We start from the raw sequence: 16,417 nt of genomic DNA on the forward strand, positions 1-16,417 counted from the left end.
AAAATGAGAAAATTTTTCTCTATATAACTGTCCTTCTTAGAAAGTGGGTGAGACGCTTGTAAGTCTATACTGTGAAATTATTTAAAGATCTGAAATATATTTGTAAGTTTGGCACGGATCCTGCAGACCTCTTTACCTGGATGTAAATCAAGCTGTTCCAAACGAGCAACAATTTGTGTAATAATTACTTTTGTCAATATAGGTTCTGGAATCATGACTACAGAAATATTTAATCCCCTCCATTCCTCATGCTGCACAGCTGTGGGGACCATTTAAAGTGGCTTTTGCTACACCTGGGTTCTGTAAAAAATATCTCTGTGCATCAGTAAGATAAGATTAATATAGCTAACTGGAGTTGCAGAGAAAAATCTCTTAACTTCAGCTTCCCTAGTTTTACAGTCAAACTTCAGTCACTCCATTTAATGCTTCTGCCAAACTCTCACATCTACGGAAACATATAGCCTCACTGTGTTCCTCAGACTCGTGTCAATGCCAGTTGTCAATAAAAGATAGGTTTTCCAGCTGTAAAATACAGTAAAAGGACTCCTTATCTAGCACTTCGACAGACCAAAATCCTCTCCTGGGGAACCCATAAAATCTCGTGGACAGTTATAAAACTCAATATACCACAGGGAACAATCTCCTACAGGCAGGAGGATTGGCAAAATGACCTTATAAGTTTTTGCTGTCTATAATTCCTATGATAGGACTTTTTTTGAAATCATATGCAAGCAGCTACTTTATTTTCTGCTCTGTTGTTTACAGTTAGCTTACTTGAAGCAAATAAAGAAATCATGTTGTAATAACCAAGAGCTCTTCTGCAGTTCTACAATTAGTATCTTTTTTTGCAGGTCATGTGGATTACAGTTTATTATCTGTATTCCATACCATACCACAAACACGCACGCGCACACACACACAAACAATCTGAAATTCCTTTAATCTTTAACTTATGAACAGGAAAGGATGAGCAGGCTATTAGGAGACGCGAATTGTGTTATTTTGCATCTTCAAAATAGTTTTAATTTTGTTGAGTTGAAGAAGCTCTGCACTTACTCATCTCTCTTTTATTCTGCTTGGCAATACAGTGTACATATTCCATCATCTAACAATAATAAAGATGAAATCTTACACCTGTAGTTTGCAAATGAACAATGAAAGAAAGAAGTACAAAAAACAGCTTTCAAAAACTTTGGTTTTCTGAAGGAAGGAAGAAAATTATCAAGTAGGTTATTATGCACACTAATAGGCAGGTTTCTTTCAGTATACACAAGAAAACTATTCCTCAAATCAAGTCTGAATATTAACAGGAATTATTTAATTTGCTTTTCATTAATAAGTGTTTTGGAACCAGATGTGTGTGTGTAAACAAATATATACTAAAATATAAATATTCAAACATATATATGTATAAATATGTAATATAGTGTATGTATTCCAGAATTTCAAAAAAATGTTCTAGCGTAAAGGCTCAAAAGGTTACATTGTCCAAAAGTTAAAGCCATCTTGTCTATTTACTTACACTTAAGAATACTGTAAGGAAAACTATAAGAAACACTGGATATAAAAAAAGCAATAATGATTATAAACAGGCCACTAATATGCTGATGTTGGAAATTAGAAAACTTCTGAACAGCTGATTAACGTACTCTTGTTATAACCTTCTAGTCATAGTGCAGAGATAACCAGGGGTCTTGTTTAACAAAATGTTCCACCAGACCTCTATGCCTATGTACTTCAAATAATGCAATGCTTGAACTCGCTTGTGCCGCAAAACTAAACACCACCTGCCCCCAAACAGAATGCATTGTGGGAAGAAAAATGAAGTATTTGTTACTTGCATAATTTTTGTCAGGTAATCTACTTATTGACACTTTTTTCCTCACATTCCTCATGCCCAAGCTCACAAGCCTATCTTTGCTCTTACAAGATACTCAAAAATCGGCCTTTTGTTTCTAGCTAAGGCTGCAAGAAATGTACAACTGAAGGGGAATGATCCATCTCTCACAAATATTAGAGTGCACAATTACAGAAATAAGCTTTGGTTTGGTTCATTCCAACATCTTTCAATAACTGATTCCTCCTGAGTGTATTAATACATATGTTCCCATTAAAAGTCAAGAGAAGGAAAATAAGAGGCCATGCTTTTTGATCTAGCTACAGTCAGAATAACCATCTGTGCGGTCTTAACACATATCTTTTTCTCTATCAGCAAAGTGTGTCACAGAAAAAGTCCTGGACAGGATGGTCTTCAAGCAAGTGAAATATAAACAATTGAAAATGATTCAAAGTGAAGTGAAACTGGACTGATACAGAAGTATTGTATAGTGATGGAAATCTATAAAACGCCTTGATATCAGAGAGACTATTTAGGTCATAATAACACAAATTATAACATTATATTATTAAGAAAGAATAGTCAGCAATTCTCTATCACACCCTGGATAGTAAATAAAAGGTATGTTTTTTAAGGACTGAATTTTTAAAACAGAATCACAAACAGAGTTTTGGGGAATTTTTACTGTAAAATAATAGAATGAACAAACCCAAGACACATCTATTATACATAAATTATAGCTTAGATAATATAGATTTGCCAGTACTTTAGATAAAACCTTAACTACTGGGGATTAGAGAGTTCTATTTAGTTGACTGCTGAAGTACACTCATGTTAAAAATGAACAGTGATGCTAATCTTGGGAAAGAAATGGGTGATGAATAATGAAGAAAAAAAGAAGAAAAAACAGATCAAAAGATGAAAGAAAAACTCAGAAAAAGGAAAAAGAACACAAAGAATGTTGAAATATTCACATGGTGTCAGTGTAGAGAATAAGCCTTTGAAAATTATTTGCTAAAATACTTCTTGTGCTCTGTGTATTTTTCTTAATCCATAATTATCCTTTAATGCACATGTGTAACAGACAATACTGTTAATGGAAGATGCACACGTATTAAAAAAAGCATTAATTTCTATACAACTTCTTTCTTACAGTGTCTGAAAAAACCTCTACTACAATATGCTTTCTACCAAAACTTAGAAACTGTATTTGAATGCTGGTTTAAATTCAGATAATGCAGCATCCAGTAACTCTCACATGGTATGGAATAGTGCTATGTAAATAGGATGTATTATGTGTAAAGGCCTGGGCCAAAATATATCCATGTGCAGAAAAAGGCTTATGATGTGCGGACATGTGAAAGAGAGACTGGCCATTGAAATGAGCCATTTAGAGAGCTGTGACATGTGGAATCAACAGGATCTGTGTCAAATGAGGGGAAACGCTTCTGTAACTATGTATGGTAGCAAAAAATGCCATGTAATCAGCTAGGCATTTATCAGCCAGCAGCGTTAACTCCTTAACAATATGTTTTTTGAAGAGAACATTCCAATTCAACCAAGTACTTTGGAAAGTTGAGTTTAAAACAATGAAATGATGTTTATTATGGAAGAATTCCCAACAAGTTTTAAAAAAAAAATCACCAAGAGCTAGGATGTAAAACTGAATACTGTGCAGTATTCCAGGACACAGGGAAACCCAAAGGACAAGTTCCACAGCTGTAGGAGCTGCCCAAATTATTTAGATCTGAATTTTGTCAATCAACTGAATTTAAATTTCAGAATTCTATGAAATATAAAGATAGGTGTATCACATCAAAGGTTTATATAGACAGTATCTTGCCTCCAGCAGTGACCAGTGATGCGCCTAGAGAGTAGCATAAAAACAGGGCACACCTAAAGCAAAACTTCATGGTCCTACCGTCCATGGGAAATGGTGACCTGCATATTAGGAATTTCCTCTGAGCCAGGTATAATATCTTTATATTTAACATGCACAGAAATATTCTACTTCTATTCTTAATTGTACTTTGCAGCACTAAAAATACAACAAAAAGATGGCAGATTTTGTATTCTGCTGACGAGAAGCCTGCATTTGTTGCACAGTTAACAGTGCTCTCGGTAACTGTTTACATTGCCCTGGATGATCACTTACAAAACACCAAGCTTTTCTTTAAAAAAGCTTATACATAATTCATTCCAGTCTTCCAAAATTGGTATGAAAAATAAAAACATAAGACAAAGACACTAAGAATATTCCCTAAAAATAAGACTTGAAAAGACACTTAACGTTATTAAAGGGCACTCAGAACTAACCAGAATCAACACTGAAAGGACCATCCTCAGCTCATTTTATGAGCATTTCCTGTACATTCACACAGGAAAAAAAAATTGAAAATGCCCAGCCATGCAGGTGAACAAAACTATCCTGCTATTCTTAATTGCTACTTTATATCACCACTTTTCAGCAAGGTAGAAGGTATTTTTCGAGTAGCAGCATGTGGTTCCATGACAGACTCCACAGGCAGTTATGCTGTGAGTTTTGGAGATTCCTTTATATTGGGATGCTGCTGTTGCTGCTGTGTTGGATTGTCATAACTTCTCAAACAGCATTTTCTCCTCTTTTCAGACACTGAATTCTGAAGATGTTCTCTTGTTTATATTGATATTTATACATTCACATACATGTATGAAAAAATAAACAGAGCTGTATGTTATTCTCATGCTCATGTACTATACAAGTTTAAATGTTATTTTGCTAAATATCACCTACTATGCCAGGATGGGAAATTAATGATATTCCTAATAGTATTTTTCATATTGTAAAATAATTAAGCTAATCTGATTCTCCTGCTGCACTTCAGTTTTCTTACTTTTTCTTTTTGTTTTTTGTTAATGTAATCTAAAACAGAATTTCAAAACTAAACAGTGACTCCATAAACATACACGTTTGTATCTTTTTAAGCTGAGGCACAGAAGAAATTGAAAGCACAAAAGATCAGTAGCCACTTTTGATACCTAATTTAAAATAGTTTGCAATACATAGGTCATTTCACTGAATACGGAATCAGACGGCCAGCATAAATATTTGTATAGCTGTCTGCAGTACAGATCTCTGTTATAGTTCTCAAATGGCTGTGGTATAAAAAATAACACTTTACAAATCACAATATTGCATTAATCAGTGAAATAAAGAAATCAAATACTAAAGAGACTAAACCAGAATTAGCCTAATTTTCATTTAGCAATAGATATGTAATCCTGCTAATTTACACAAAAGACCAAATGTCTGCAAAACCACTCCTTCAATTCAGTGGTGAACCAGGAAAACACCTAAACCTACGAAGTGTATACTCTAATGATTCTTTACAGCTTAAAAAATACCAGCAATATTTTTCCTTGTCTTGCAAATACAAAAAATACCAAATCAACCAAGCAAAACCAGAAAATAAATATAAAAAATCCCACCACTCAGGGTCAGATTGAGACCTTGGAACGTCCCTGAAGGTATTGTTTTTTAATGGAAATGACAACACTATATAAAGCACTGCTAGCAGACATTGTTTTAATGTAGGATATCTTCTCTGCTCCTCTTTTCCATTTCCAAATTGAGCCCAAGAGGCCTAAGATGAGTCTGTTGATCAGGTTTCTTGTCAACTAGCATTTTCAACTCGGTGTGGATTTTCAGACTGACAGTATCATTTTGTGGCTCCTGTGTTCTTCTACTTCTGTTTTAATTTATCACTTGAAGTAAGTGCACTGGGTGGATACTTATCAAGTCTCCGCTTCCCTGGAGGGCTACAAAATACAATTTCCATGTTCACTGTTGATGGCCTAAATACAGCACACATGAAACAACACGAATGGGCTTCTTAATGTAGTGGGTAAGATGTCCATAAAACAGTGGCTCTAAGGGCTAGATTAGAGGAAAAAACAAAATAGATTTTACCTCAGTGGATTTAGATAATTTCTAAAAGATTTAGTGCAAGGAACCTGAGCTGTCTACTGATAGAATTTGTAGAAATTTTCTGTGCCTGAAGGTCAGCAAAATATCTTGCTACACGCTAATACCTACTTTACAATATTCCATAGTTTTATCCCTTTTTAAAACATATAATTTGGGAGAAGATTTTTTAAAAATCCTTACAACTGGTTAGAAAAAAAGAAAGTTAAACCAAACAGTACAAATGTTGTTCCTGTAGGGTTTTGCTATGAAACTTGTAACTATTGAAAATGTGAAACACAGCACATTTCCCCAGTGTTTGCAGAAGTATTTGACAGAAGGTACTGTTCAACCTAAATTTAGGATAAGTTTCTGTCTTTTGCTGAAGATGTTCAGTTAGTCATTTTGATGCTCCAATTTGGATTAAGTTAAAAGAATATAGAAAGAAATTTAAACTTGAATTATTGGAACATAGCTAAATCGCATTATTTTTTGAAACTGAGATTTACTGATATCAGAATGGAACTATTTCTCTTTCATTCTTGGAGTAACTTTCTGTTCCATCTTTAATTTTCAGTGAGTCAAAACTTCTGGTAGTTGTGGCCAGACATCAGGCGATCCCACACAGAACAGGGACAGAGAAACATTCTGTAAAGATTACATTGGTTCCCTATGTGACTTCACCTCAAGGTTGAAAATCAAATAATCAATACAAAGTCCTCAGCTTTATATCTTATCTCAGATCTATCTTCAGCAACACTGTGACCCAAAGTCATGGGTACATAAATAGTTCAATATTGACCCAGATGCAAGAATGACATTTGCTGAATCATGAATATAAATTTTTGTACCAGCAAATTCTTTGGGAAACTCCCATCAACATTCTATCATACATGAAGTAATTCAGTTTTTAGAATTACTCTGTCAGATATTACAGTTATGGACAAGAATCATGAGAGAAATCACCAATAACATAAACTAATTTACAAAATACAAAAATTTTGCCCTTCAGGATCTTTTCATATTCTGTTCTGCACTGCCTTTGGCATAGGAGGACCAGTGAGTACATAGCAACATCTTTATCTGTATACAGATGAAGAAACAAAAACTTCAAAAGTGCTGGGACCAAAATATCTTCCAAAGGGTAGAAAAATAACCTGGATCTTCCTCACTGCCAGGAGCTACGCTACGTGTAAGAAACTACTGTTTCCAATAGTTAGTAGAAATCTAGACTTTCCTAAATATAATTTTGAAAACTATGAGGGGTGTTGCCAGTAGCTGTTCTGTAATAATTTTTCTTAGTTCCCTTAAGAGTTGTTTCACAGTCACTATTTTTCAACACATTTGAGTAAATTCATTTTCCTATTGTTATATTCATTGAATACAACTTTTAACCACACTAAAATAAAACTACCACGGAAAGATTGAGTGTACTGTCCAGCGCAAACAATTCAGCGACTGTGCCAAGGCTTTCATTCTGAGTTACCTCTTTTCAACTCAAGAATTACACACCTATTCTGGAGATGGAAAGATTTAATCATTCTGCTCAAACCCTGTTAATGCTGAGGATTTTAGGTGTTTCATTATCTTATTAGACTCTAAAACAGCAATGTCCATCTTATTTCAGGAATCTGATTTGCTTAAACTGTGAGGTAACAGACTCTCAGGCTCTCTTATGACACAATCATGAATCTCTCATTGAGCTTTCATCACCATTTTTCACTTCCTTTCTATCTTATTTACTTGGGGTCACTAACATAAATTGTATCCCAGTTTGTTATAATTTTTAATTCTTCCTTGAATATCAATTCTACGTTAGTAAAGAACTCAATTATCTATATTCTTTAAGTGAGTAACAGAAGCGCTGGGAGATGAAATCTGCTTGTAACTGCAGGACAGAGAATTAAGCCTAGTACAATCACTCAAAACCTTGACCCTCAAACCAAAATCACTGATCTTCTCCAAGTGTTCTTTTGAGAAAATTTGCGTGATATAATTTTGATCATTTTGACAAGTTGGAGATTTCTATTACACTTTCAGATTTCTGTTAGATGGTTTAGAAAAATCTTGTTACAATATAAATTGAACTAAAACTGGGCATACTTGTGGACAAATTGTGCTCTACCAATTCCTGTTTCTGATTCTGATTAAACGTTGCTTCTTAAGCTGCTTGAGATTTAAACCATTCCCAGTACACTTTCTTTTACTCCTCATGATGACAACTCAGCATATGTCCTTAAAAGCTCTTGCAAAATCTGTCACCTTAAATATAATGAATCATAAATAAGTACTTAATCATGTTATGCCATTAAAACCAAATTACTAGAGAAAAGATAAAATATACTAGTCATCTTTTCTTGTCAGCTTGTTCTTTGGGATTTTTTTATATGATATATTTACATTTATAGTGATCTTTTGGGGAATCTAGTTCTGTTGTATCAGGATTTGATATATGGAAGAGAAACACTATTTAAAAAATAATAGTTTGGGGGTAGTTATCACTAATTTAATTTAGAAGGTAAATTAACTGTTATTCTTTTACTATATTAAATAAAAGAATTTTGTTTTACCAATTTACTTCCAGCCATAGTAATTTCCTGTGCAATTCTTAATAAAAAATAAGGGTTTTTTTCACATCTTTAGAAAGACAATACTTTCCTAAATTATCAATATATCTATGCAGTAGCAGTAAGAGATTGCAAAAATAACCAATAAACGTGATTAAAATACCCAAAACCGTAGAAAAATAGGGGAAGTTGCATTGTGTACACCAAATTTAAAATCACATACAATGAAAAGGAATGCCCTCCCAAAGGCTTCGAGGTCCATCCAAAATATTTTTTTATAAGCAGATTCTGTGCAGAAATTAAAGCATGTCCTTTTTCCCTTTCTTCCTTCTTTCACTCAGTGACAAAATGTTCTCAGCATAAGACCTATCCTCTGATTAGAAAGAGGCTGTGATACCTCTGCAGGTTCCCTACAGCACAGCCTTACCAAAGCCCGTAACTGATCCAACAGCATTTGTCATCTCTGCAGTATACTTTCTGTAATTCCCCTCCTCCGGCTTTTCTTTCAAACTAGATCACAAACAATCTTTGAACAAAATAAGAAAAACAAACTATTTTAACTGAGGAAAAATGACACGTGGGTATTAAGTGCTATATATAATTAATACAATTGCCTTCCTCGAGTCATTTAAAATATTTTTTATTCTGCATAAATGGCCTTTCCTTTTTTTGTTAGTAATTTTTATTTAATGTAATTCTTCAACAATCAGTTTTTACCTCTTAAAAACACACACCAAAAAAATTTCTGACACAAGTATTTTCAAGATGGCTTTGTTAGATTTCTAGAAGACTTTTTCTTTTGAACATTTATTGATTCTAGACAATTAAATTGGGGAAAAATTTTGCTCTGACATTGAATGTTTTATTCATAGATCTATCTTTTATTATAAAAGCCAACAACAATTTTACCACAAGCCCAGAATGTAGTCCACGCTTAGCATAGAATTTATTCCTGATTTGGGAAGGTCATAGAAATATAAGAAGCAGATTTAAATCTGGCCTAAATAAACCATCAGAAGTCCTGAATTTTGAGATTTTAAATAGATTGAATTTGCATCATGAGTCCTCCCAGGCCCATCTCTAACTCAAACACTGCTTTGTGCTTGTTTGTTCATTTTAAAACTTAAAATACTTTATATAGCTCCTTTTCTCAAACAAAATACCAAAAATTATTGGGGGGACCAGCAGAATATATTTAAGTAGTCATCTTTCATGGCAAGAGAAGAAAATCGCTAAATGAAAGAAGAAATTGAGGACATAATTATTATGTTTTATCTAGTAATAAATTCCAGTTCTAACATAAATAGTGGGGAAACACTGAAAATAAAAGTGCCAAAAAGGAACTCATAACATCATCTGACTTACTTTATATAGATCCTTTGGTTTACAATGATATTGTATTGCTTTGTAGAAGCTTTTTCACATTGTATAATAACCTGTGCGTGCATGTATGTGTGTGTTTATATATGAATGACATAAAACCAGTGCATAAACAAGCATCTTATAACCACCTCTTTCTCACTAAAAAACTGTCAAAATTCAGAAAGCACAGAAAAACACTCTTTCTATCATAAGTGGAAAGATGATTTTTTTTTTTGCATTATGAATACTGCTGTAAAAAGTTGAAGTGAAAGAAAACTGAAAAAATGTAGCTAACCCACAAATTCGTTTCAAATGCCCATATGAGAAAGATAAAATTTTACTTGATTCAGCTTATTTTTCTCCATTATCAGGATTTTTTTATCATTCTACTTACTTATTTCCTGTCTCTCTAAGTTGAGGGCTCTTTAGATATTCTTACTGTTTCATAGAAGAAATTACAACCCAGATGAACACTATTCTATGTTGTGTTTTCTTGTTGGTGGTCTGCAATTGTTTGAGAAAGACAGTTATTTGTGTTCCATAGCAATGAGGATTACACCAGAGAGCAGGACACATGGAACATAATACCAGCAGTACTCAAGTGAAATATCCAAGGGGATATAATAATTGTGAATAAAATTCTGGTTCAAAAGTTTCAGAAATGTAGGTTCCATGATTTTTCTGATATCAGTTATATTTAACCCTGTCTTAAAAGCTATTACATCATTCTGGAGGACAAAAAGTTAAATATTTCAATACAAATAGGATAAAACATTACTTGAAATTGCACTTAGATTAACATGCCTATGCTGTACAAGATCATAACACAAATTAAATTGGGTATGCTATTGTACGATTGGCCACTAGACCTTTCATAAAGAGAGATGTATCCTAGAGAGAAAAAGATGAATGCACATAAGCGAAAAAGAGCCCTTAATTGATTACTACTTTAAATAGGCACTTCGGATATACAGGGAATAAAAATGTGAAATATTAATCTGACTACCGACATTATAGTTTCATTTCAATTTTATGTTACTAGTACAATTAAGATACAGGTAATATCGTTATTTTCAAGGGGGAGAAAGTTGAATTAATAATCTAGAATTGATATATCTATATTTTAAATATATAACACTTAAATTAAAACCTAAGTTCCTTAAGTAGTAAGTTATTACATCAAGCCCATCTTCATGTGTAAGTAAAGCATTCTTCCAATTAGTTACTGCTAAAAAAAATCTCTCCTTAAGAATGGTAATAAGTATGTTTTGTATCACATTTTTTGCATCTTTGTTTCAGGCTTGTTTTTACCTGCATGGGAAATAAACAGCTATCACATAAATTGCCTCTTAAGATAATATACCTGAAGTAGTCCATACAATTAAAAGAAGACCTGGAAATAGCAAGTCTAGTGCAGACCAATTGTGATAAGCACAACCAAGTATATGCAAGAAATTGAAAAGAAACACTGCATTATTGCCGACCCTTCTTCCAAATAGCAACTTAGCTTTATAATATTATTTAATTTCAACAAAGTTATTTCACTTCAATTTCAATGTTACTTCACTTCAGCTGAAAAAAAATGAAACCAAGAAATATGGCTAATTATAGTAATTACTGAAATTTTTCCACTGTGTTAGAATTTCTATCTTCATTTCCCTTCACAAAATATAAGCCTAGGTGACTACTCATTATTTATAACTTATAAACTCAATAGTAATGGAGGTTCAAATGATTTGTATATTTAATTCTGTTTTAGAATTACATATTCTGTTTTAGAATATTTTAGAATCTTGTGAAACCAAGATAGATGGTCAGACACATTTGTAACAGACTGTAAAGGGGATTTTAATTTAGTCTAGAAAGAAGTAAAGTAATATCAATATTTACTGAGGTAACCTATATAGCTACATCAATTGTTTCACCTAATGTTCCCACAGTACAAGACTAAATGATCCCCAGTGCAACTAAAGAAAAGAATTTTAGGGTTACCTCCCAGACAAGTAACAGAAGCTAAACTAACCAGAAAAAGCACTAACTTTTTTCAAAGTCTTAAACTATGTTTCAGCTTAAAAAGAGCCCCCAAATGTTTAAAAGCAAAGAAACTTAAAACACTGAATTAGAATTTATGAAGGAGAAATAGGAACAGGAAAGATACTGCTTCTGCCTGAGGTGCAAAGACCACATCAGATGCAAAGGACTAAGAAAGAAAACTGCTGGGTTTTGGATACCTCTAAAGAGAGAGTTTTAACAAAGCAGAGCCTTTGCTCTGTTTCCCATAGGTTGTAGGTTTAAAAAAAAAAAGTGGTAAAAGGGGGAAGAATCATTGTTCCTTATGACAGGCAACAAGGACTTAATATGGCTTCTCATTATTCCATATCTCACTATGATATCCAAATTTCTTCTCTCCAACTATAATAGCAAATCAAATTGAGGAGTTTCTGGCAATTCCAATTCTATTCACCCAGAATATCTCCTTTAATCCAAGTTTTGACATCTGTAAAAATTTTAAGAAACACTATTCTGTCCCATCCTGATGTAGTCTGCAGATTGAAGCAAATACTTCACAACTGAGAGAGTTTCATTTCAATTTACAGCTCCTTACTTCATAATAATACTACATGATAAGAGTGTGTGGATGTATATATAAAACTATAAGCTATATATGAACTATATATACAGAGAGAATGCATGCATACCTGTGTCTCTGTGTGTTCAGGATTTAATATTGCTTAATTAGTTTAGAAAACAGCCTCTACAGTTGAATCAATAGCACATATTTCACTGGTGGATTTAAAATACAGTGTTTTTAGAAGACAAAAAACTTTGTATATGTCACTCATTTTGCAATGAAAATTTCAACTACCGCTCCTTACACTCAGACTTCTGCCTTGATATGTAAGCAATACAGTAATGACAGTTTGCTTATACCTTGTATTATTACAGTGTATGTAATTTGGTTACTTCTCCTTAAGTTATAAAACCAGTTCAGAGGGAACAAGAAAAGACCTGAGATTTGAGAGGGGTCAATTGACAGGAGGATGATGTGAACTCTGTGAGAAAAAGCATGTAAAATTCCAGTTAGAAAAAAAACCACAACCAAACAACGCATTAACGGAATGAAAGACCCAAAATCCCCCAAATTCTTCTCATTCTGTCCTTTTACTGAGGGAAAGCAGCATATTTCTGGCTCTCAGCTACAATGAAAAAGGATGGTAGGTGTGCATAGAAAAGGATAATGGAGCCCATGTGACTATTCCATCCTCCCGCAGACCACTATCTTTGCTACTCGATAAGGTGATGACTGCAATTGCAAAACTAGATACACTCGTTCCAAAGAGACTCCCCTGATAGGGAGAGAAACTTCAGGGAAAATAAAACAGTGGAGGATATCCATAAACCTGTGATAAACTTCAGGCACTTCTCTGAAGGGGATGCACTTGAACGTCCTGACAGGCACTTCTGGTAGGGTCTTAAAAGCCCTTCTGATCATCTATGCAACTTGGTCCACGTTCCTTCCTGGTCTTAGAAGAAGATGGGTCAAACAGAGATTACCTTCCTCTTTCATCTGAGCCAAAAATCAAATACATTGATGTACAGTATCTGCATAACAGGCCTATTCCAGCAGCCAGTATCACTATGTATAAGACACAGGAGAAGGCGTTTAGTTTGACATTGAAATCCTCTCATTCCCAGTACACAGCATGAATGATTGAATTGATGTAACAATATCATTGAGTATTGGTTGAGATAATAAATGCTATTGTATGATGAAGAACAGAAGAAAAGGCACAACTACAGCTATAGAAGACAGCACCAAAGCAGTCTTTGCATGATAATCCAGTGCTGGTAGACAGCAGGATAATGCAATTTTGTATCTCTTTAGCTTCAGCTTAGTCAGATAAAATGGTGTCAAGAGGTTGCCTCATTCATCACAGTAACTGCATGGTCCTGGAAAGCTCAAGTCTTACAGCATGATGTGGGGACGGAAAGAAAGAATGCAGGCATCTAATCAGAACTGATCCTTTTCCTACAGTTTTGGCAGCCTTTTGAGTCAAGGACTGAAAGATCAATGCAGTTTGGCTGAACTAGAGCAGCTGTCTGGTTCTGATGGCAGAAGAGACCTCTGTGGCTGCTACAGCAAAAAGCTCTAGAGCTTGACTCCCTGCTCCTCTTGCCTGAGGCTTCAACCCCAGGCAGGATTTTGGCCGTGGGACTCTGAGGCAGCACAAACACCCACAATATAAGGATGTGATTGTCCCAGATTGCGCAAGGCCAAAAGGCCTTTAGTGAAGTCACCGAACGCAAAGGAGGAAGGAAAGGCAGCTGAACAGCAAGATACAACAGAAGTAGAAGAATTCTGTCTCAGTAAGGTAGGCAAACAGATAGGCTGAAGTGGTGGTGATGTTCCATTTTGTACGCCAAACCCTGAGCAAACAGAAAGAGCAGGTTAGAGAAAGTCTTCTGTGGATACTAGAAGAGAAATATTCCTTGTTTAAAGCTGTGAGGCACGAATGTACGCCTCTCTGTAAGAATGTACATGCGACTTACTCAAAGAACATGCAGTATGTATCTGTACATGTATTCACACAAACATACACACATATGAGATATAAAATACATCTTATTCTGTTAGTTTCTAGAAATATTTATAAGGCCCATGCAAATCAAGAGACTACCCCAAATGTCACAGCATGTTTTAAAATATTTTTATAATCTCTAACTGTAAAGAGAAAAAAACTATGATGATTGATGCAAGTTGGCTTTGTTATTATTATAAGAGAATGGTAACTTATCAACACATATTAACCATGAATAAATGTTCATTTTTCATGTCTTGAAAAAGTCTATAAACAGTGTCAGAACATTTGACTATTAAATTGTAGGTAATATAGGATGTGCCCTACACGTAGAATAAAAATTCAGAATCATTGTTATCGACTTACTGATTTATGTACTTAAATACCTATTTATTCATAATTCAGACTATCAATTTTTTTAACATATATAGTAGCACGTGTGATTTCTTGTCAAACTTAACTAAGCAATCCTTCCTTTTTCAATTTTTAAAGAATGTACATCTGTGCAGGCTCACATGAAAAACTGACTGTACAGGACACGAGAAGAATTGCCACACAAAGGACGGCATAAAAAGACTTCTGCTGTGTCTTTTATTCTTGGGAACAAATCAAGTTAATTTCAGACTAAGCCCTAGAAAAGTTTTCAACAATCTTCACCTTTTAGTAATTTGATTAAATCTACGTTAAAAGCCACTCAAAAAATGTGTTTATTTGCCACTATAAACTTTATCAAGACGGGCTGCCAATGTAGCTGATGAAACGCAATGTGCAGAAAGAACTGCAGGTAGCTGAATCAACCTGTCATAAAACAGAAGTTGTTGAAAGTAAGAATTTTGTTTTAATTACACTTCTTTCAAAACGTGTATAATGTAAACCCTGATAATTTAGTTCTCAAGGGAAAAATTTGTGAGATGTAATAGGAATGTTAATTCCTATTTTCTTGTCCGCAGGGATGAAGTGCAGAGTTTACACTGAACGTACACTAAGTTTTGGAATGTAATCGATAAACCAATCTATGTGAACAGTGACAGGATTGTGGACAGGATACAGGGTGGATGGGGTGGTAGTTTGGTGTAGGATTGAGACTAGTTAAACATTTTTACCCTCATATGACCCCGCTATCACTCACCTGCAAATGGCTGCGCTGTGGCCAGCACGTGGAGAACTTTCCAGAAGGGCAGGCGGAGAGTGCCTGCACAGCAACAGCCAGCCGCCAGGTGCCACAGGAATTTCAGCCAATCAGAACTGGCTATTCACTACCCAATCCTGTAACTGCCAGGGGACCTGGCAGAGACCCCGTGAGAGGGTGGGAGAGGCCACCGAGTGCTAAGGGTAATGGCCGGGGCCAGGGGGGCATTGCTGAGAATTGAGATCTTAAACCTTCAGAGTCCCTAACAGCCTTTCACCAACTCCAGGCTTGAAGAGTTTTAGCTGGAGGCTTAGTAGACCACAAACCAATTCCTTTACTTAAAAAAATAGGAGAAAGCCCTAGGTCTTAGACTACAGGGCAGGCCCTGTCATAACGCTGTAAGCAGTCAGGTACCTGGGGCTCTCTGGCTGACCAGAGCGAGCACTGCCGTGTAAGCTGACAGGAAACCGGACAGGTTGCCACTTGACACTTTCCTACCTTTCGGCAGAAACGTATAGGAACTGACATGCCTCCTTGAAGAATTTCATTTCTCATGAACAAGCACATGCATACCAAAGAATGGCTCTTCACTGGAAGTTGACTTCCCTGAAGTTGAAAATGCCATTTGGAAACAGAAAGAGAAAAGCATCTGCTGGGCAACAACGTGTATATGAAGCACATTAAAAAGTTAGAGGTAATAGTGGACAAAGTAAAAAGGAGAGGAAAAAAAAAGAGCTCAGAAAGTCAAGAGACAATCTACTTTCTGACTATTATTCTTCCATTAGAAAATCTTATTCTGTTGTTTCCCTCCCCTACCTCTTTTTTTGGTTTCACTGAAACACCAAGGAGTTATTCCTGGCAAGTCTGAAGTCAGTGTCAGGTTTTTTTCTTGAAAGACAGGAAGTGAAAGAATGCAAGGACAAAAGCTGATTGACGTTTAAATTGTATTTGCAATACTGCATCGCAAGAAATAGACAACAAAAAGGTGAGCAAAAGCCA

Source organism: Aptenodytes patagonicus, chromosome 4, assembly GCF_965638725.1.
Source record: "Aptenodytes patagonicus chromosome 4, bAptPat1.pri.cur, whole genome shotgun sequence".
NCBI classification, from domain to species: domain Eukaryota; kingdom Metazoa; phylum Chordata; class Aves; order Sphenisciformes; family Spheniscidae; genus Aptenodytes; species Aptenodytes patagonicus.